This window comes from Balaenoptera borealis, assembly GCF_965194805.1.
Source record: "Balaenoptera borealis genome assembly, chromosome: 19".
NCBI lineage: Eukaryota > Metazoa > Chordata > Mammalia > Artiodactyla > Balaenopteridae > Balaenoptera > Balaenoptera borealis.
In genome coordinates, this window is record NC_138878.1 from 3,062,983 (window position 1) to 3,083,436 (window position 20,454).

At 50.4% G+C, this 20,454-nt stretch overlaps 1 long non-coding RNA gene across 1 annotated transcript; it reads left to right on the forward strand.

Moving 5' to 3' along the window:
• Positions 1 to 884: 884 nt before the first annotated feature.
• On the forward strand, positions 885 to 19,467 carry LOC309617619. The gene is made up of 2 exons (XR_014238090.1): positions 885 to 1,241; positions 17,897 to 19,467. It is a non-coding gene; the product is annotated as an uncharacterized lncRNA (long non-coding RNA).
• Positions 19,468 to 20,454: the final 987 nt, after the last annotated feature.

Here is a 20,454-nt window from a genome sequence, read left to right on the forward strand (position 1 = left end):
AGGCGGGTGTGAGTCTCGCGGGCAAGCAGAGGACAGAAGAAAAATCATCCACCAGGGCGAACTCAGTTAGGACACAGCCGACTGGCATGAACGTCCGCCTTCTTTACCCCTATCCCCATCACCTCCTGGGGCATCTCTGAACTCTGAAGGCGAGCACACTGCATGGAGGGAAGGCAAGGCTTTGGGAAGCTCCCAGCCAGGGCTGGGGTCTCTAGCTGCGAGTTGGAGGAGGGCTGCCTGTGGCCGAGGCCCCATGACATGGGGGGCAGGGGACAGAAGGACCCATAGCAAGGCTGCAGACCACCAGCGGGAGGGACCAGGGACCCTCTCCCCACTTCCCAAGCGTCATAAGTCCCAGGGCAGCCTGGGGAATGACCCGGCACACCCAGGTGGTGGACGTTGGGTAGATTGAGTCAGTTCTGAGCAGAGCTTCTCCAAGTCAGGACACCCCAGGGACTGGCTCCGTCCTGGGAGCTGCCGCCGTTCGCGGACCACACTGAGAATCTGGCTTGGAGAACCAAGCAATGGCCGCCTCACCCTCCCTGATGCCGGGGCTAAAGTTTTCCCTGTTTGGGGCACTGGGGCTATATCTGTAGTCACCACAACACACACACACACACACACACACACACATACATATCTTCACCCTCCTCACAGCTGAGTGGGACAGCCCGTGGACAAGTTTCCAGAAAGTAAAATAGAAAGTTGGATGGTGCATGAGTTTCCTAGGGTTGCCATAGATGATTATCACAAACCAGGTGGATCAAAACAACAGAAATTTATTCCCTGCCAGTCTGGAGGCTGGAAGTCTGAAACCAAGGTGTTAGCAGAGCCGCCTGCCTCCGGGAGCTCAAAGGAAGGGTCCTTCCTGCCTCTTCCAGCTCCTGGTGGCTTCAGGCATCCCGTGGCGTGTGGCCGCCTTCCTCCAGGTTCTGTCTCCATCTTCACGTGACCTCTCCTCCTCTCTCTCTCTCCTGTCTCTTATAAGGACCTCTGTTGTTGGATTGAAGGCCCACCCAGGCCCAATTCAGGAGGAGCTCAGCTGGAGACCCTTAACCTAATAACATCTACAAAGAGAGAGGAAGCAAGATGGCAGAATAGAAGAACATGGAGTTCAGCTTCTGCTGCAAATACATCAAAAATACATCTACTTGTGGAACAGTTCCCACAGAACACCTTACTGGACGCTGGCAAAAGACATCAGACACCCAGAAGTGCAAGAAAGATCTCCTCGTAACCAGGTAGGACAAAACAAAACAAAACAAAAAAGGAATCAGGTGAGATCTGCACCCCTGGGAGGAAGCTGTGAAAGGGGAAATGTTCCTGCACCCTGGGAAGCCCCCTTCACGGAGGGGGACACCAGCCGGGACAGAGGGGGAGCTTCCGAGGCTCAGAGGAGAGCGCAGCAGCAGGTGGGGGCGGCCAGAACGGAGAGACACTGGCACAGGGGTTCCGAGCCGCCTCGCTGCACCCCAGCCCGAGACGTGCGCTGGCTGGTACATGCACGGGCTGGGAGCTAAAACTCAGGCTTCAGAGGACAGAGCCGGGGAGAGGACTGGGGTTGCCTGGCTGGAGACAGCCTGAAAGGGGCCGGACTGTGGTGCTGAAACCACACAGCTCAGATGGTATTCGAACCCACAATCTTTTTTATTTATTTATTTAATTTATTTATTATTTTTGGCTGTGTTGGGCCTTCATTGCTGCACGTGAGCTTTCTCTAGTTGCAGCGAGCGGGGGCTACTCTTCGTTGCGGTGCGCGGGCTTCGCATTGCAGTGGCTTCTCTTGTTGTGGAGCGCAGGCTCTAGGCACACGGGCTTCAGTAGTTGTGGCTCACGGGCTCTAGAGCGCAGGCTCAGTAGCAGTGGCGCACAGGCTTAGTTGCTCCGCGGCATGTGGGATCTTCCCGGACCAGGGCTCGAACCCATGTCCCCTGCAGTGGCAGGCGGATTCTTAACCACTGCACCACCAGGGAAGCCCAAACCTACTCTCTTTTAATTGAGATCACACACCTGGTCTCAGGACTTAATGAAGCTCAGGTTCTTTACGTCTCAGCGCAGAAGGAGTTCAGGAGAGGCAAAGTGATAGGTAAGAAGCAGATTTATTGAGAGAGACACACGCTCCACGGACAGAGTGCGGGCCGTCTCAGAAGGTGAGAGTGGCCCTGAAATATGGGGTGGTTAGTTTTTATGGGCTGGATAATTTCATGGGCTAATATGTGGGAAGGTTATTCCAACTATTTTGGAGAAGGGGCGGGAGTTTCCAGGAATTGGGGCGTCGCCCACTTTTTGGCCGTTTGTGGTGGGCCTTGGAACTGTCCTGGCGCCAGTGGGTGTGTATTTAGCTGATGTATTGCAATGAGGGTATAACGAGGCTCAAGGTCCACTGGAAGCTGAATCTTCCACCATCATGGGCCTAGTAGGTTCTAACCAGTTTTTGTCGTGTCCTCCACGTCTCTGTCGTTCTTTTAAAGGTTGTGCCCTGCCCCCTTCCCTCCTGTCTCAGTACCGGTGACAACTGGGGGTGTTCACAGAAGCAGCCCGGGCACCATAGACGCAAAGCGCCTCGCTAAGGGGCTCGCGAAGGGGGGGCGGGGCCGCCATAGCAGCCACTTTCCCGGGGTCGCCTCTACGAGCTCTGGGAGCGGGACAGCAGATGCTCCCGCAGCTGGGACGGGTCTGGTCTTAGCAGCTGAGGGCTCTGAGGGCACCCATGCGGAGGCGGGGCCGGGGTCTGGGCTGCTTCCCAAAGCGGGTCCCGGTGGGTGACCCCTGTGGTCCTGGTACCCGACTTCAGTGGATAAGATGTGCGCTGGCAGCTTTGTGAACACAGCACCTGAGGGCCACCAGGGCCCATTGCCTGTGTCCTGGCGGTGGAGGCTCCAGTGAAGGAATTCTCAGTGGCTCTTCTCCCAGCGGGAGTGCTCCAGTCCCACCTACCTCACGCCGCAGCTCAGAAATGGGTCTGGGGGCTTCTACTCCAACAGCTAGGGAGCAGACCCTGCCCTGGACGGGGCTGTGACAACCACAGAGCAAGAGGAGTCCCCGCGCACTGTCCCTTGCAGGCTCTGGTCACCACAACACCAGTCGCACCTCCTATCAAGGGGACACGGCCAGCACACACTGAGGAAAGAGCCGACAGGCATCCGTACTGAGAACAGCCCTCGCACCAAAAATATTAAACCTATGCAGACTACACAGGGACGCTCCCGCATGTGAATAGCCCTCCAAGAACACAGTAGGTAATTGTTTCTCCTAAACTCATAGAGCAAGAGAAATAGAAGTAAAACGAAGAAGCAGAGGGACCACTCCCAATGAAAAGATCAAGAGAATTTCCCTGAAAGAACAAACAATGAAGCAGATGTCTTCAGTCTAATAGACCCTGAGTTCGAAAAGGAGGTAATGAAAATACTGAAGGAATTAAGAAGGGCTGTCGATAGAAATGCAGATAACTGTAAAAAGGAACCAGAAACTATAAAGAGGAACCAAGAAAAATTGGAGAACTAATTCACTGAGATGAAAGCTGAGCTAAAGGCTACAAATAGCAGAATGAATACCACAGAAGAACGAAGAAGTGACCTGGAAGATAGAATAATGGAAATCACCCAAGCAGGACAGCAGACAGAAAGCCAAATTTAAAAAATGAAAGCAATATAAGAGACCTATGGGATAATATAAAGTGTGCCAATCTACGCATAATAGAGATCCCAGGAGGAGACGAAAGAGAAAAGGGGACTGAAAATGTATTTGAAGAAATTATGGCTGCAAACTTCCCAAACCTAAAGAAGGAAACATCCAGATACGGGAAGCACAGAGGGTCCCAAACAAGTTGACCCCAAAGAGACCTACACCAGGACATATTATAATAAAAATGGCCAAAGTTAAAGGGAGGATTCTAAAGGCAACAAGAGAAAAACAAAGAGTTAACGACAAGGAACCCCCCCCCCCCATAGAGCTATCAGCTGCTTTCGCTACAGAAACATTACAGGCCAGAAGGGAATGGCAAATATATTCAAAGTCCTGAAAGGGAAAAATCTGCAACCTAGGATATTCTACCCAGCAAGATTATCATTTAGAATAGAAGGAGAGAGAAAGAATTTCTCAGACAAGCAAAAACTAAAAGAATGTAGGCGTTCCCTGGTGGCGCAGTGGTTAAGAATCCGCCTGCCAATGCAGGGGACATGTGTTTGAGCCCTGGTCCGGGAAGATCCCACATGTCACGGAGCAACTAAGCCCGTGCTACTGAGCCTGCGCTCTAGAGCCTGTGAGCCACAACTACTGAGCCTGCGTGCCACAACTACTGAAGCCCGCACGCCTAGAGCCCGTGCTCTGCAACAAGAGAAACCAGCGCAATGAGAAGCCCGTACACCACAAGGAAGACTAGCCCCTGCTCGCCACAACTAGAGAAAGCCCATACGCAGCAACGAAGACCCAATGCAGCCAAAAAAAAAAAAAAAACCTAAAAGAATACAGCAATAGTAAACCTATCCTAAAGGAAATATTGAAAGGTCTTCTCTAAATAGGAAAGAAACAAGAAGTTATTATAGGAAAGAGAAAAAATCAATTGGAAAGTAAGTCACTTGAATAAGCCATACACAGAATGAGAAAACAAAATCAAACAGTTTCTGTGAAAGCAATGGTAGCCACCATGAACGGCAAAAGGATGAAGATGAAGGTGTCAAAGAGGACGTCAAAACCCTAAAATGTGGCGGAGGAGAGTAAGAAAATGTAGTTGTTGTTGTTGTTTTCCCAGAATGTGTTTGAGGCTATATGACTACCAATCTAAAGCGAGTAGATAAGGCATGGGGTTAACATACATCTACAAAGACTCTTTCTCCAAATAAGTTCACATCCACAGGGTCTAAGGATTAGGATGCGGACATATCTTTGGGGGGGGTCGGTCACCGTTCAACCCCCGCAGATAGTTACAGGTAGTGAGGAGCCTGAGAGGACAGAAGAGGAGGGGGACGTCCAGGGGACAGAGCCGAGGAGAAGGGTCAGGGAGGGCCTGGAAGGCACCGGGCTGGCACACAGCCATCAGTCCTCCCCAGATCGCCGTGGCGATGATTATAATTAGGCCTCAGATGAAGCACCTGGGGCTCTGCGGGGTCCAGCCCTGCCCTGGCCTCTCGTTTCCGGGCTGCAGTGTTGCCGCCTGCCGGGTTTCACGCTGCGGCTGGTTTTGATTCTTGGCCTTGTGTTTATTCATTTGGATTGATTACCTCGTGTTATGTAACCTGAGTGGCTACAAGCAGCAATCTGTATTTTACAACATCCAGAAAGCCCGCGACGGCCCTGGGTACCCGAGTTGGCAGCCTGGCCTATAGGAGGAAAGACGTAATTGTCCAACAGTTACAAATTTCAAGATGGTGACAGGCGGGCATTAAACCCACTCAGGCCCTTCTGACAGGCTCCTGAGGGACAGCAGGATGGGGACCCCGCTTTGAGGGGTGATGGGTTTGGGCCGAGCTTTCAACCCAGCCTGCTCAGGACAATCACCAGGGGTGTTACAGAAACAACAAACAAACAAACCGGCACGCGGGTCCCATGCAGACCAACGAAATCAGAATGTCCGGGTGGCCGAGACATCGGCACGTTTGAAATCCCCCCGCCCCTGGTCTTTTCCTTAAAATGGGAGGCATTCTCTCCCCCAGAGGCCCCCTGCTCCTTGGCAAGCAGTGAACATAGTCACAAAGCAAGGGGATGGCCACCACCCTCTGCGTGTGCTTGAGGTCAGCCCACACGCCTCCGAGCCATCTGTAAAGTGGGGACAACAGGGCAGGTGGGCGGTTTGAGGGAGTCGTCCAGTTCGTGGCAGGCCTGTCTGTGTTAGCTGTCCTACCATTTCACTTAACTAGGCACCCCTGTGCCGGCACAGGTGGGCCCCAAGTGCTTGTGAATGAATAGGCCTGGGCACGAGAATGAATGAACAAAGGCTCATGGCATCCCCGAGGCCCTTTCCTGGCTCCCCACTTGGGCTTCCTGCTAACAGCAAGGGTCAGCTTGAGCTTTCGCCTAAATTAAACAGCCCCTCTCACACCGTACCCCCAGCGCCTCGCAAATACACACACTCCCGCAGCCCCAGCACACACACGTGTTTATTTTCTTTGCTGTTCACACTTCTCCTTTTATGGTTCCTGCAATCCCGATCCTTAGACTGGTCTGATTTCCTTCAGAGACTGAAACACACACCTGGTCTTCCTGCCGTAGGTCGGTGGTGGCGTGGAGGGACCATCCATCCCTGGGTGCCCATGGGGTACTTCCTGGGTGCCCACCATGCTGGGACCCCCAAGGAGGCACAGAGAAGTCAAAGATACGGATGGAGCCCAGCCTGCAAGGAATCAGCAATGTGACGTAGGGGAAGGAGCCGTGGTCTCTAGTGAAGAAGAAGGGGCATATGTTCCGGAGGTAGACCATCTGGGCACCATCGTCTCCTAGGAGCCTGAGCCCAGGCGGGCACATAGCCCGTGCTGTGCTCAGGTGCCTCACCTGTAACCTGGGCTTGGGGAGCCTGCCTTTCTCTGTAGGGCTGTCGGAGAGTGAAATGAACTCCTAATGCGTCGGTTATATCACTATTCTCCTGTCACCTCCCCTCAGAGGGCCGAGGGCTCCTGGGCAGGTGACTTTCCCTCTCTGAGCTTCAGTGTTTTCATCTGTAAAATAAAGGTGGATGCGAGGTTTTGTCCTGAACAGTGCCAGGCATTTAGTAGATGCTCAGTAAATATGTTCTCCCTTCCGTGAAGTTGCTTATGGTCTGGGGGGACGGGTGCCCAGGGAAGACCTCGCAAGTCGGGCTGGGTCAGGAGAGGGACAGAGGGGTGTTTCAGATGCCAAGTGTTGTGGCGTGTCAGAAAAATCAGAGCCCCTTCTTACCCCAACTATGGTCAGTGATTCTTCAACCTCCTTTCCATCTATGCATCCCACAACTGAGGTTAATTATTATGATTCCAATATGTTACTTATACTTTGGAAAAGTTCTGATTCCTCAACTAACACAAATGTAGTGGGAAAATTAGAAACCACAGATACACACAGAAGAGAAAACCGCAAACCACCCATATCCCAGCAGCCAGAGACAACCAGTTAACATTTTGCTGAGTATCCATCCAGATCTTCTTTTTCAAAATGCAGAAATGGGATCACCTTTTTTTTTTTTCCCCAAGCCACATTTTAATTAAACACCCTCCAGTCTGGCTTCTCACATCCCCGGCCACTGACCCCCCCCCCCCCCCGCCTCATCCAGGTCACCAGTTACCTTGATGTGACCCATTTCTGTGGTCACTTCACTGATTCCTCAGGCCTCTGTTGTAGGACATTTCAGCTGTTTCAAATCCGTCTGCACTTCCAAATTACACTACAGTGAACATCCTTATTGCTAAAACTGGTCACGCATCTCATTTTATACACAGACAGATTTTTACATTAACCCACTCCCCAAAGGTATAAAGTCCTAAAGAGATGGCAGGAGCAAAAGTTAAGTCTAACCTCCCCTGCATCGGGAAGTCATAGCTTGGGGCCGGCTAAGGAGCAACAGAGCCTCACCCAGCACTTGGACAGAACCCTGAGCCCCATCAGAACTCGTGGGTGGGGGGAGGCAGAGCCCAGCAGGAAGCCCACCCCCAGAGACGGGACTCTCCTTGGCCTGAAAATTGAATGAACTCGACCTGCAGGAACCAGTAAAGTGGCCCCAGCCACACGTGGGGACTGAGCACTTGAAACGTGGCTGGTCGGAGCTGAGACGTGCTATGAGGTACCCGCTGTATTTTGAATAATTCATAGAAGAAAGAATTAAATATCTTGATAATTTTATGTTAATTGCAGGATAATATATTTTGGATATAGTGGGTTAAAATACTTTTAAAATCAATTCCACCTGTTTTCCTTTTACATCTTTTTGAACGTGGTTACTAGAAAATTTTAAATTACAGATGTGGCTTGAATTCTATGTCTATTGGACATTGGCCTAAACGTGTCCCTTTTTCACATATGCAAAATAATGTATGCTTCTCAAGGAGCGTTTTTTTTTTGTTTTTTGCTTTTTTTGTTTTGCCTTCCTCGCTTCGTTTGATCTCACAACCCTGTAAGGTGAAAAATTCCTCCTCTTCGTTTTATAGATTAAAAACATACCCCTTGGCAAGATGGGAGACTTGCCCAAAATCACAGAACGTGGGCAAGAGTGTGGTCCAGAACCAGCCCTCTGGCCACAGGGCATGTCCTGTCCTCCCCAGGAGTCCACCTGCTTGGTCTCCAAACCTGGACCTGCCAAGGCCGTGCAGTGCCCCAGCCTTGGAGTCCCTGAGGGAGGGGGTCTGGAATTCCAGGGGCCGTCTGGCTCTGATTCCCGTAGCGTACGGGAGCTTCGGGACAACTGGGGAAAAGGGAGCAGCCCTCCCCTCCCCTTCGCTGCCCCAGGAGAACAGGGCTGTGTGGAGGGGAGGGCAGCTGCCACACTGTCCTGCCGAGTCCTGTTCCCATTAGGGTGCCTGTTGACAGGACCGTGACACAGCTGATGATGGATGCTTGTTTTGTCCCATAAGTCCTCAGACCTCAGTGCCAGAGGTGGCCCTGAAAGGCCTTTTCTCAGTAAATTACTGCATTTATTTAGCCCTTGAAGGGTTGTATACAGAGCCCGCCAGGCTACGGAGGTGGCCACGCCTACTCCCTCCTGGACGGCCATCAATTCAGGACAGAGGCCGCCCCTGGACACACCACCTTCTCCACCAGAGGTGACCTCAGAACCAGGCTGCTTCAAATCCCCGTCTTTGGGCATTTCTTTAAGTTTTAGAAGCACCTTTCCCATCTTAATTAGATATGGTCCTAACAGTACATTTTACATCATTTGTAGCTACATAGAATAGTGAAGGGCACCAGCTTCGGGCGTCCCCAAAGTCAGGATGCCTCTTACACACCCTCCGCCCCACTTTTTGGGTGTGATTTAACAGCCACTCTTTACAGAGTGCCACCGTAAGCCGGCCCTGGGCTTGCAACAGTCCTTCAACTAGGGTTTAGTTGCCTCATTCTCTAAATGAGGAAACTGAGTCAGGAGAGGTGGCATGAGGCCAGGAGACGGGGGAGGGGACCGCCGCGTGCCAAGGGTCTTACACAGAAAGCTGCCCACGGAACAACACAGGAGGCACTGCCGTCTCCCACCGTCCACACTGGGTTATTATGCAGATGAAGAAGGCAGGACGGTGCCTCTGGAAAGATGCTATTAAAATAAGCCTGAGCCAGAGAAATTGGAACCCTCCTGCACTGCTGGTGGGGATGTAAAATGGCACAGCTGCTGCGGAAAACCGTCTGGCAGCTCCTCAGAAAGTTAAACATAGAGTCACTGTCTGACCTGGCAATTCCACTCCTGGGTGTGTACCCGAAAGACCGAAAACAGGCACTGCAGCAGAATCTTGTGCACAGACGTTCACAGCTGCAGTGTTCACAACAGGCAAAAGCTGCAAACAACCCCCGTGTCCACCCACGGATGAATGGATAGATGAACATGGTCCGTCCATCTGATGGAATATTACTCAACCATAAAAAGGAAATATGTGCTGATACAGGCTACGAAATGGATGAACCTGGAAACGGTTATGCTGAGTGAAAGAAGCCAGACACGTTAGAATTACATGTCGTATGACTCCATTTCAGTGAACCGTCCAGAAGAGGCAAATCTACAGAGACAGAGAGCAGATGAGTGGTCGCCAGAGGCCAGAGGGAGGGGGGTGAAGAATGATGACCAGTAGGTCTAGGATTTCCTTTTCGGTGATAAAGATGTTCTGGAATTAGATAGAGGCAGTGATTACACAACATTGCAAATATACCAGATGCCGCTGCTTTGTACCCTTTAAATGGTTCGTTTTATGGTATGTTAATTTCACCTCAATATTAAAAAAAAAAAAAAAAGTCAAAACTAAGCCTGGACAAGGAGAGAACCAGACAGCCCAGGCCGTGGGTTAAGTAACTGAGTCTGGAATTGCAGATTTTCTCTATGATGTGGAGCAGGAGTACTCAGCACCGCCTGCCAGACACTTGTGTTGTTTTCATGTTTTGTAGGACAGGCAGGGCCGTGTCATGCGGGCCAAGGAATACTGAGTAATGGGCGGGGTGGTCAGGCTGGGGGGCTGGTGGTCGGGCGGGCGGAGCGGGTGGAGGCAGGCCACCACCAGCTCCCCACACGTCCACCCCCTGCAGGGCGTGTGGGCACTGCAGGCTCCAGAAGCCCTCCCCTGGGACCATTTGCTCTTGAAAGGGGGCAGGCTCCTTATCTCAAGCTCCTTTCAACCACGGGTGAGAGTTTGCAAGCCCTTTCCCACCTACGTCTGCCTGCCCTTCCCCAGCTCCGGCTCCCGCCCGATCCATCTCGATCAGGCCTCCCAGCAGATCTCCCCAGGAGGCCAAGATTGATAACGGCCCAGAGGGTGGGGGGCGGTCCCAGCCCCCAGGCCTGAGCTCCCCAAAGGGAACAGGGCAGCTTTGCAGAAAGAGCTCCAGATCCTCCGCTTCTGTAACACCGCTGGTTGCTCTCCCTCCGTCTCCTGGCTAACCGCCCTCCCTCCGGAGACTGGGTTCAGGATGTGTTAAAAGGTGTTAAAACGTGAAGTCAGGTATTTCGGAACCAAACTGGTGACTCGAAACTCTTGCTCCTTAAATTGGCAACAACAAAAAAATAAAGTTAGAGGTCTCAGTACTCAGTATTGTCAACAGGAAGTGAGACAGGTGTTTGCACACACCCACACCGCTGGGAGACGCAGATGAACATACAGCCTTTCTACAGGGCGGTGTGTTCGTTCACATCAGGAGCTTAGACACGTCCACACCCTTTGATCTGTGACTCCTCTGTTGGGAACTTATTGAAGGAAATAAAGAGGCAGGTTCACATGGATGTAGACCTAAAGATCTGTATCCACACCATTATTTATAAAGATGAATATTCGGGAACACCCTAAGTACCCATCAGCGCGGCCTGGGTTCAATAAACATACAGTGAGCTACAAGGCAGACATTAACACCATGTCTTCACTGCGTGTCTGTCCTGGCTTTTCTGTTCACTGGCAGAATCGTCTTCTCCTCCGGACTCTGCCTTCTTCGCAACAGGATTTGATTTTCCGATTTTAAAATATGTAAGTTCCCAAAGGATATTTAAAGAGAGAAGAATATTCAATGGTAAAATAGTAATGAGAAAAACAGGATCTAAAATTATATAATAACTCAAACCGTATTATATGGAGAGAAGGACAGAGACAGAGACATAAAATATAGCAAAATACATAAAGCAGTGAATCCCAGCATGGCAGGATGATAGTTAATTGATAAATTACTCCTTAAACATTTCCATTTTTCATGAAGTTTCTTTTTTTTTTTTTCCCACGTGGCTTGTGGGATCTTAGTTCCCCAACCAGGGATCGACCCCGCGCCCCCTGCGTTGGAAGCGCAGAGCCCTAACCACTGAACCTCCGGGGAAGTCCCATAAAGTTTCTATAATGAATGTTTTGTTTTATAATAAACATGATATGATAGTTTTCAAAAGAAATAAATGTATGTTTGTTTTTAAATCCCTGCCCATTGTGAACTAAAACGGCTGTAAAGGAGCACACAGGAGGGGCATGTGAGTGTGTAGGATTATAGCACATCACATTCTCTACACTGGAAGATCCCACATGCGGATGCATCATCCCAGGAGGCAGGTGTGGGTTGCGGAAACTCTGGTTTTGTGGGTCAGGAGACTGGGTTCTAGACATGGTGCTCAGTGGCCCTGATGGTTGCCAAATCTTCTCCGGGAGTGGAGCCTTGCAAGTGAGGTGGAGGTAAAACATCCACTGTTTAAGGAATCCTTTCAAGGTTCCGGGGCGGAGGGCCCACTTGGTTTGCATCAGGCCCCGGAACAATGGAGGGTGTGAAGCTGTTTATTATTTCAAGTCAGCAGAATTAGCAGAGACTTCATGCTGGGTTCTTAAGACCCACAACCACCCTCCAGAAACCCAGCCTCCTTCAAGTGACACAAGTCATTCTCAAATCTCTTATTAGCAATGCTCTTAACTGTTGAGAGATCACAGGCCATTAAGGGGCAGACAAATCCCAGAGACCCTGGAGGGCAGCATGGCAGCTTCCAGAACGGCCAGCACTGCAGGCTGGGGATGCAGGGGGCGTTTCCCTGGGCATCTGGGGAGGACCCACAGCTCGGCCAGTCGTGCTGAGACCTCACTGGACACCGCGTGCTGGACACTTGATGGGCATTACATTGCTTGATCCTCACCACACCCTGCAGTGGGGAGCACTCAGCCCATTTTGCAGATTTTTTTAAAAATTTATTTTATCGAAGTATAGCTGATTTACACTTTTGTGTGAATTTCTGCTGTACAGCAAAGTGATTCAGATATATATATATATATATATATATATATATATATATATATATATTCTTTTTCATATTCTTTTCCCTCATGGTTTATCACAGGATATTGAATATAGTTCCCTGTGCTATACAGTAGGACCTTGTGGTTTATCCATTCTATATGCCATAGTTTGCATCTGCTAATCCCAAGTTCCCAATCCTTCCCTCCTCCACTCCCCTCCCCCTTGGCAACCACAAGTCCCATTTTACAGGTTTTTTTAAAGGGAGTTCAGAAAGGTTACAGAGCTCTGAAAAAACCGTCATCCATTCATCCATCTATTTAAAAATATTTGCTGAAGTCATACGCATCGGGCATTGTTCTAGGCACTGGGGTACAATGGTGAATCCAATAGACAAAAATCATCAACCTCAAGGAACTTAACATTTTCTGGGGGAGTGTAAACAAGATATATAATGTCAGGTAGTGTTGAGTAAAAAGCAGAAAGGGGGTGAGGGTCAGAGGCAGAGAGCAGAGGGGACGGGCTCAGCCGACATGGTCCGGGCTCCTTCTGGCCCCTCACATCCCTTTTTGCCATTTTGTGTGAATATCGTGGGTGGGCTGTATCAGCGTCATTTTCTGGTGGTGACATTGCTCTGTAGCTGTGCCAGATGTCACCATGAGGGGAAGCCGGGTGAAAGGTACAGGGATTCCAACACACAATTCCTTACAGCTGCATGTGAATCTGCAGTGACGTCAAAACAAAAAAGCTTTTTTAAATAAAAAGTTATCTTTGACCAAAGCCCATAATAATAATAATAATAATAATTCCCATCTCTTGAATATCTGGAGAGACTAGAGAAGCTGATGGTTAATGGCCCTTCAGGCTGACAGCCTGGGTTCAAAACTCAGCTCCAAGTGTGACCTCAGTTAAATTTCATAACCATTCCGTGCCTCGGTATTTGCATCTGAAAAGTGGGCTCACAGTGTTACCTAACCTCCTCTGGTTGGTGTGAGGATGAGATGTTTATGAGCAAGAGCCCCACCTGTGCTGTTTGCTGTTTGTCGTGATGACTCTGGAAGGTTCTGGAAGGCTCCTGGCTGGTCTTTCACGAGCGTGGAGCATTGCCTTGTGTAATCCTCCCGGAGCTGGGATTGGCAGATTGGTGGGACTCAAAGGGTGTGTGTGTGTGGCTGGGGGTGGTCCCAAATGACCTCCTCTGGACCCACCGAGAGGTGGGGACCGGCCCCTGGACGCCAAGGCTGCTGGGAGCTCAGCTCTGCAGAAAGTACAGCCCCTGTGGAAAGGCACTGAGACGTCTTATCCCCCCACATCCCCCAGGTCTCTGTGGAGGGAGGGGATGGCGTGTCCTGCTGCCGTCCTGCAGAGAAACCAGAGCTGAGAGTCCTCCTCATCCCAGAGTCAGAACGTCAGAGGGTCCCTGCGCCGGCTGGGAGTCCTGCTTCGTTTCCAAGCCTGCCCTACTTTCCTTTCGTCTCAGCCCCAAGGTTTGTCCCAGCAAAGATCCGCTTGTATTTCCAGAAAAGGTTCTTCTCTTCCTCGAGAACAGACCCCAGCTCCTCACAAACCAGAAGCTCGGGGCCCAGGCCCTGGAAAGGATGGAGGAGAGGGTCAGTGCTCCTGTCTTTGGTGGTGGGAGGGGGCGGGGGCAGCACACCCGCAGGACAACTGCTTTATGGGAGAGAAAACTGGGGCCTCCAAGAGGAAAAGCAACTCACAGACTCACAGAGAGCAGCAGGGCAGGCTGGGGCTGCGTCTCAGAAATTCTCCTAAATAACAGTTTCATCTTGCAACCCAGTAACGCCATCCTTGCTTCCCAGTCCTGCCCACCTGTGGGGCCAGACCGCCTGGGTTCACATCCGAGCTCTGAGCCTCACTTACCCCATCTGTAAAATGGGCACAAAAGTAACACCTGCACCGTAGTGTCATTGCCACGGTGAACTGAATTAAGCCATGTGAGGTTCCCTAAACAGTGCCTGGCTTTCTAGATACTCTGTCTATGTTAACTGTGATTAGCAAGGTTGTGATTTACAAGGCAGTGAGGAGACCAGTGGAACCTCAGAATTACTTAGAACAAATAACTGGAATGTATGTTTCAAGTCATCAAGATTTGAGCTTTCTTCAGAGGATTTAAAAATGTCGTCTTAGTTTTGTCTCAATACGTTTACCAAGAAAGAGAACACGAGGGATCCTTGTGGAAGTCAGGGTCTCGGCTCAGAAGCTGTTCGGGGCCATCCAGTTTGTTCTCTCGGTTTCGCCCGAAGTGGTGAGGGGTGGGCTCACAGGTTAATGAGGGAGGGGCTCCTTCACTCTCCTTCAGACGGACCACCGCAGGGGACAAAGCAGATTCAGCATCTTGGAAACATTTCCCACACTGTGTGTGTCTCTGCTTCACCAAGACCCGACCCCAAATGCCCCAAACCAGGGTCTCTGGTTGATGGAGACTACACTTCCTTGTAGATGCTGCGGCCCCTGGACCACGGCAAGCCCACCACCCCAATGGGGCGTCTTCAGAGTGTGCGGATTAAAGACAAACAAACCTCTGAAGTCTCCAGTCTGCTGAGTGGAAGCTCATACAAGAAGTCTGAATCTATAAGTTGAGGCTCAAGGCCGGGAGTCTCAGTCCCTGACTGCACACCCAACTACCTGGGAACAGGTAAAACATACTGAAGCCGGATTCCAAGCCCAGCCTCACGTCCTCCGAGTCTCTGGGGTGGGGCCGGGCATCTGTACTGTCAGAGCTCTAGGAGATCATAAGGGACAGTCAGAGCTGGGAACCACTGCGCAGGGGATGGGAGGTTTGGGGTGGGACCAGCCGGAGACAGGGTCTCTTGGGCAGACGAGAACCAAATGGTGAAGGGAAGAAAGATGCAAGACCCCTGCCGCCTGCCCCATCTTCCCCTTCCCCCAGCCTGTCTCATCTCCGCCTCCCGCCCACCCGGCTTTTCTTCTCTCTCAGCTCCCACCCTGCTGGACCCCTAAGCGTCCCACCAGCTCGTCAGTCTCCGCAGGTCTCTAACCCACAGCTTTCTCCTCCACCTCTGGCACCAGCCATCTGTCACCCCTCCCCCGCCTTTCTCTGTTCTCTTCCCTGTGTCCCAGGCAGGACCGCACATCCCATCCTGCGATACCGCCTCCTTCCTGGCCTTCAGTCCGGGCTTTGATGCTCAAGAGGTGTAAGGTTGCCGCAGCTACGGAGGGAGGAGAACCAGGCAGTTGCTCTTACTGATTAGCTGAAGCGGCACGTGAGGCTTTGCTAAGGCAGCCTTGCTCCCACATTTGCCAGGGATCCCCCCGCAGGGCATGTGAGAACACAGGCGGCCGCTGCCCGCCCCACCGGGCTTGCAGGCCGCGCTGAGAACCTCCCTCTCGAGGCGTGTTCAGCTGCACTTTCCCTCCTGTCCCGACAAGGACCTGGGACGTTCAGTGCAGTCCCGCTGGGCTGCCGTCCCCCCGGGCAGGGGGCACGGTGGTTTGGAGGATCTGCTAAGAACGGGGGGCGATGACACCCCTCCAGGAGTAAAGGAGGTGACTGGGGGATGCCCCTGGGATCTCCAGGGGCCGTGGCTCTGTCCCCGCCGCCCTGGCAGTGCTTCCCCGGTCACATGCGGGACTCAGACATTTGCGGCCCGCTCCGTTGTCCGGTGCTGCTTCACAGGAAGGACCAGGCTGGGTATTGAAGTGGGTACGAGCTGAAAAGCAAACTGCTCATCTGTCTGTGTTGGGAAAGGGGAGAAACTTCCCCAGCAAGGGCCCTGGGGCAAATGAGGTTTCTTGGAGGGAATCTGCAGGAACTTGCATTGCTTGGAGAGGTTATGTGGCTGAATTTCAGGAGGTAAATCGGAGTGGAGCTGTTGGTCATGGGTTCCCTGTCTGGTCTGGGTGCTGAGTCGGTTGACAGCAAAAACAATAAAGTGAATAAAAATACCAGCTTGTATTTTTGAAGCACCTTTCAGTCACCCCTGGTGTGGCTGGATGCTCTGAGACCAGCTTTAAGTGTGAGGGAAGAAAGGCATTTAGCAATTCTCAGACCCGAGCTCAGCCGTGGCCTGGGAGGCTCTGAACCTGCCCTCTTAGGTCTGCTCGGAGCTGCTTCTCAGACGCCCCGTTCCCTTATGAACTTCAGGAGGGACAGGGTAGTCCTTGAGAGGTGCCAGGAATCTCAGCGTTGGGATTCACCCCAGCGCCTTACCAGCTCCTTCCCTTTTCACAGAAGGAGAAAACGTGGCCCAGAAATAAAGATGTGCTTGTGGTCACGCAGAGCATGGGGACACATGCCCTGTCGCCACCTCCCTAACCCCCGGGGAGACCACCGACCCCAGCTCCGAGATGGTGGAGACACACAAGTACCTAAGACGCCATTGAACGTGCGGAAGGGGTGGCATCTTATATTCCGAATGATATTTTTTCTTCTGAATGTAGACATCTGGTGTCCTATAAATAAAACTGAAAATGTAAATATTGTAAAACTCATTAGAGAGTGGTTTTCGGTTCGGGGAGAGCACGGGTCGGCTGCTACCCCACTGCACCTTGGTGGTGGGAAAACATCACCCAACACGCGGGCGTCCTCGGCCCCGTAAGCTGTCCCCCGTGTCCCCGCGGTGGCCAAGCTGAGCTTTGTCTGACGAATAAACGTTAAAACATGGGTCAGGCGTCTCCTATTTATTATCTTGCGCTAACAGTCTTTAAGAGCTACCTAAAAGCCTTTCTGCTTTCATTTTGTACATGGAAAAATCGTGGAGGGAGAACATCACGCTTTCTGTCGTAAGAACACAGATTCTCATGCACACCGATCAAGCCCAAGATGTGCACCCATCCAGAGTCCTCGTATCAGGTTTACACCGCTCTTCAAAAGACATTTTCTGTTCGAGACACGTTAAACAAGCTTTATTTAATAATGCTCGATTTGACTTATCCAATTTAAACATTTGCTCTGATCAGCGACCATTTGATCTGGGCTTCGTTTCGGGCTGCAGAATAATTTCTCTGGGTTATTTTTCTTTGGTGCAAGGTTGGTCCTGAGGGTAGAATAACTCCTCTCGAATTCTCTGTGTTTCTCTAATTCGTGCTGCGGGTAGAAAGGAAGAGAGCCATAAAAAGCCTGTACTGCAGGCTGCTTTTATAATGTTTACATTGTTCGTCCTCACGTCTGTCTGGCTGAAGACAGGCGATATCATTTAAAAGACTCCTCCTAGCCCGATAATTATAAGGAGAGATTTTTTTTTTTTTTAAGTTAGAGCATCAGAACGTAAAGAAACTCTCAAGTTGGTGATCTTTTGGGGGATGTAGTCTGCCATCTGCCATCTGCTTCCCCCCAGTCAGGGATTTTTATAACAATCGCATACACCAAATGGTCATCCATTAAAAGTCAGGGATTTTAAGACACTGCAGAGGAGAGAGAGCTTAATATCTTAATTCACTCTGTTTTAGAAGAGGAAATGTCGCTTTGATTTCAGCTGACTTGGGGGACATTTCATATAGACCTTTTGGTTATCGTTATTATTCTTGTTCTGATTTTACTATCATGATATTAAAACACAAACCTTCTTTTTAGGTTTTATCTTTGCATGCCGCCCTCGAAAATATCCACCTTGAAGCCGGTAGCCCCGTAAAGCGATTCATAAGGACATAAACCTCTGACAGCTTCACTCCCCAAGAGCAGCGCAGGGTAAGTCGGCCCGTGGGGAGGGTGGGAGCGCCTCTGGCCGTTATCTGAGCGACCTCCTTGCAGGCATGTGCTCCCAGACCGGCAGGGAGGGGGGTCTTTCTCGGTGAAAGAAGCGTTTACAAGGGGCAGGCCAGCGCCTGGTTTATGGACCCGGCGGGGTGGGAGGGTGCGCCCCGCCCAGCCCACGTCCAGGCCTGAAGTGTTTACCCCTGGGGTGATTTACATCACCCAGGTGTTCATTTGGGAAACATCTCGGCTCCGAGCTGACACGGTGATTGCCATGGACTTGCAGACTTCGGCATTTTTCTGTTCATAACGGTCTGGGGGCCAAAGAGACGTTTTAAAAAAGAAATTACCGGCCCAGTGTGGTTCGTGTCCTGTGGTTTTCATGCAGGAGGGCCGAGGGCCCTCTGAGCCCGGCGCCTCTGGTCGTGCCCGGAAGAAGGAAATTCCCGGTCTCCCCGTCCTCAGTCAGACTCGTGTCTTCTGTCGGCTGCACCAGGCTTCCCCACTGCGGTTTTAGCTCCTCGGGGCTTCCCAAACCAAAGGTGCTTTCTTCAGTCGGGATGCAGGTCTCGGGTACCACAGACACGTTCTGGAGAACGACCCTGTGGTTGGTGTGGATTTGTTCCACGCGGATCGGCCCCTGCCGGGTGCTTACGTTTTGAAGGCTCCGCTTTGTAGCAGCCTCTTTCACATTAGACGCACTTTCTTTCTGCTCACATTTTGATGCAGGTGGTGGTGTCACTGTTTTGACCCTGGGTTTGCGCTGGGGGTTCCTAACACCTCTGCCGGGGTGGCCTTGTGTCATCCGAATGCCGAATTAAAACATGCCCCGAAAAATCAAGATTTTTTTTGTTTGTTTGTTTGTCAAAAACACAAATTTAAAATGTTGTCTTATCATACCCGTCCCACCCCTATTTTAAAAGAGTTTGGCCTTTTACTACATATCCGTTTTTACACTTGTATCCATCATTTCTCCAGCCACTTCTGATAACTCTGATGAAAAAGAAAATAAATGTATTTTTGCCACGTAGAAATATATATTTGTGTAGGAGATAGGTGAGGAGGATTGTAGGGAAATTGAGAATCCTTCTTTGTCTCTGTTTTCAGTTTTACGAATACCTCTTTTACTGACCCAGAGAATGCTGGGCTGGTTCTAAGAGCTCGTTTCAATTTAGCTGCTTCTCTCTCCTTGATGCAGTGTCTCCAAAACCCATCGTTTTGCCTCCTTACACAATCTGCAGACATAAAGCATTTGGTCAAAGGCTGGCGGCCATCAGAACTGGGTTTAGCAAGTGATAGAATTCCTTCTGCTTTGATCTCTACGTTTAAAATAGTCTTTTCAGCCAGTGATTTGAATACTAACAAATTCACCTAAAAAGCATTCAAATCTCCCCTGCCTGTACTCCTTTCTCCCATATTATAGATATGTAAACCTCCCCAACATAGAAAAAGATCACTGATTTGCCATGCTAAACAGGGAGATATTTTCATCAGCAGCGACTGTTTAAAATTACCAGCCCTGGGGTGAGGGGAAAAAATTCCAGCAATAAAACAAAAACCTTTGTTTCCAAATATCAGGTTGAAGTCCTCTCAAATGACCATGGACCCCCTTGGAAAGGGGTTGTTCTCTGTGACCACTCACAGCCTAATATCGAGAACTGTGGAAAATATCACACTGATCCAAAGGAAAAGATCCAATGTGTAGAAGAACTAATTTTGCCGTTGCTCTAGACTTCTTCTTAACGGTGTGCATTTGTGAATCTTTGTTCTGAATCTAAGATGCCTCAACATACGCCCGTTTGCAGATACAGACACATGAAAATACGTGTGTCCACGGTCCATTTTAGTAAAGTGCCTGAGAGTGTTGAATTCTCAAACACTCTACATGGCACCAAAGCTGCTAAGAGCACAGTTTCACTAAACTACCCGACTCATTTATTCTAAACTCCGCTGGAACTGCTCCCCCAAAAGCAGGTGACTATAGAAAGGTTTTTTTTTTTAATTCTAAATAACAAGAGGGATAAAAGTGAATGTCATCCTATGAGGTCTGAACGTTAAAATGTAAGAGAGAGTTAGCCAGGGTCTGGTAAATGGCTAAACAGATTAGTAGCCTTACTTTTTAACATATAAACATCTGAAACCCGTTTCCTGTTTAAGAAGAAGGGAAAAAAAAAAAGTCTAGGTGGATGACCTCGGGCACTTTTTTTTGATTAACAAATGTGAATTGTACATCACGGTGGAAAAAAAAAAATGGCCCACGCTTGGTGGTCTTTCTACAGTCTGTATACGGGAGAGAGAGAAAAAAATACAAAAATAAACGTTACCTTCTCACTTTCCGGGTGGGCGATGCCATTTCTGCAGCGGCGTCCAGGGCTCTGGCAAATGTTAAGGCTGTCACCGCGGACAGAATCCCCATGGTCTGTGTGCCTCCGTAGAGT